At 32.8% G+C, this 2880-nt stretch overlaps 1 long non-coding RNA gene across 2 annotated transcripts; it reads left to right on the plus strand.

Moving 5' to 3' along the window:
• The first annotated feature begins 97 nt into the window (after positions 1–97).
• Positions 98–1056, plus strand: LOC117173245. Of its 2 annotated transcripts, none has more exons than XR_004467143.1 (3): positions 98–344; positions 406–679; positions 954–1056. It is a non-coding gene; the product is annotated as an uncharacterized LOC117173245 (long non-coding RNA). The 2 variants fall into 2 exon arrangements; XR_004467144.1 differs by having other exon boundaries at positions 98–340.
• Positions 1057–2880: the final 1824 nt, after the last annotated feature.

The raw sequence follows: 2880 nt of genomic DNA on the forward strand, positions 1-2880 counted from the left end.
GCGCGCAACTCAGTCATTTACAGCGTCTCCTACTATATTCACACGGACATAGCCCTGTCATAGTATTGGACCGCATCTCGTTTCAGATCTGGGATCACTGTAGTAAACATGCTTGTGTCGTAAGAACGGCGTTTTTAATATTAATAATTTTATTGGCATTTGTGCACAAAACAAGTTTTTATAAACTTAGAACAGTTTTCCTCCAGTTGGGCAATCATATGCGCGTATTGGACTTAAAAATTCAATTAATATAGTGTTGCATTTGGAGCTGACACTGATCTCAAAATAGCAAGAAAACATTTTACTATTTAATCAATCTACAAAATTGTACTAAGCAGTGGTGGGTAAGTTTTGCTTTTTTCTTTATTGTAAGATTCAATTTTTTTGAATAAAAGCATTTTTCAGAGTGAAATATAATTTCTTTGAAGCATTAAAGTACATAACCGCAATGTCAACAAACTTCAATAGTACAAAATCATCTGGCAACAAAAAGCATGTATTGTAGGAAAACGTAAACGATAAAAGTAGCTCAAAAACTACGGATGAGTAACTCATATCTTTGCTTCTTGAAAATCAATTTTTGAAGCTGAAGCCACGAAGAATGCAAAATATTTGGAAGTTATATTCCTCGTGTCCACCAACATCTGAGAATTTAAATGAATATAATATCAAGTAATAGGTAAATAATATTATGTTCAGGCATATGAACTAAATATGGTACATGTGAAGATACATCAAATTCTACATTTTTCAAAATGAATTGTGAACTGAAATGTTCAGATGAAAATAGTTTTCAAAATATTTTAATCATGTATTTTAAACATATTTAAACATTTGAATGGTAAATATTTATCTTCATCTTGCATAAAAATTGTATTTATGAAAGAGGAAAGAAAGTAAAACAATTTAATAATAAATACCTACATTTGCTTATTTAGTTCTCTTCTTTTTAGATGCAGATCCGTAAATCGTACGACGCATCTTACAATTTTCAGAGAAACTTTTAACGCAATATGATCGAACGTTAAAATACGTTGCATCAATAACTGTATTCATAAAAATATAATTCCGATCAAAATTTCTCGTCGTGATCGAAGCTTTTCTTACTTTAGATGATATTAAACCAAACCATTTTTCTATTATAAGCATTCCTGGTAAAAATGCCTAATAGGTTATCAATAGAAACTGTTTAAAACCATATAGGATGCAGATAGCTTTCTATGTAGTCTTACGTGGTTCTTAAGAGCCTTTATATTTGAATATGGTTTCTAATGGCTTGTATTCGGTAATTATACGGCTAATGGGACCAAAATGAAGTTGAATTTATTTTCCTAATAGGCTCTATTAGGCACTGATGTGCTTTTAAAACACGACTGGGATTATTACAAAGTACAAGATGCTTCTCTATGTGGCTCTATGAGGTTTTTAATGGTAAAATGGAACTCTATTTATCAAATAAAAATTCGAAGATCTGCATTGAAAGTGGCCCTAAAGGGAATCTAATAGGTTCTGCTTTCTTACGAATGCCAAAAGTTTAAAATTGTTGTTCTATGAGGTTTTATTAGGATTTGTAATGGTAAATTGAGATTAAATTAATCGGATATTAAAACTCAAAATAATGGTTTATAAAGTTGATCTATGAAGCACCCTTTAGGTTCTCCTTTCACGCGAACTGTACAATAAAAAATTGCTTCTCTAAGAGGTTCTCTTAGGAATTTGAATGGGAACTTAGATTAAAATTAATCGGACATCAAAACTTAAAATAGTGTTTTCAAAGTGGCTTTACGAGACACTTATTAGGTACTGCTTTCTAACGAATAAAACAAGTTTAAAATTTCTGTTCTAGGAGGTCCTATTAGGATTTCTTATGCCAAATCCTAATCAAAGCCACTTCACAAGTCACTCCGGACCAGATAAATACCAGTCAGAAAACAAGTAGACATCCACTTAGGTGCCAGTCAGGACCCAATATTTAATGAATTACAAATTGTACATAAACCCACATTAGAGCCTAGTCAGATCCACATCAGAAGTTCTTACGCTCTAAATAGATGGCAAATAGAAACCGAAAACAAAATCCGTTTAGATGCCATTTAGGACCCGATAAGTAATGCGTTGCGAGTAGCGAGTACACAACATATCAGATCCTAATCTAAGCCACTTCACAAGGTACTGCGGACCAGATAAATACCAGTCAGAAATCTAATAGACATCCACTCAGTTGCCACTAAGGACCCAGTAGTTAAGGCATTACGAATCCAAATACAAACACATTAGATCCTAATCAGACCCACATTAAAAGTTCCTGCGCACCAAATAGATGACAATTAGAAACCGAATAGAAAATCCATTTAGATTCCACTTAGGAGCCGCTACGTAATGAATTGCGAGTACCGAATCAACAGCACATCCGATGCTAACCGAAGCCATTTTGCCAGTCACTACGAACTAGATAAAAACCAGATAGAAACCGAATAGAAAAACCATTTAAGATCGACTTAGGAGCCAATAGTTAATGCATTACAAATACCAAATAAACAAATATTAGAGCCTAATGAGATCCACATTGAAAGTTCCTCCGCTCCAAATAGATGGCAATTAGAAACCGAATAGAAATCCGTTTAGATGCCACTTAGGAGCCGATGTGTAATGAAATGTGAGTACCGAATAAACAGCACATCCGATGCTAATCGAAGCCACTTTGCAAGTCACTACGAACCATTTAAAAACCAATTAGAAACCGAATAGAACAAACAATTAAGTTCTTTTATGCTTAATTATACTTAAATTTAAAAAGAAAAAAAATTACCGAGATGCAAACCTTTAAAAATTTCATTTTTTCTGAAAAAATATAAAACATTTGGTGTCTTAAAAATTTGA

Source organism: Belonocnema kinseyi, chromosome 5 (genome assembly GCF_010883055.1).
Source record: "Belonocnema kinseyi isolate 2016_QV_RU_SX_M_011 chromosome 5, B_treatae_v1, whole genome shotgun sequence".
NCBI lineage: Eukaryota > Metazoa > Arthropoda > Insecta > Hymenoptera > Cynipidae > Belonocnema > Belonocnema kinseyi.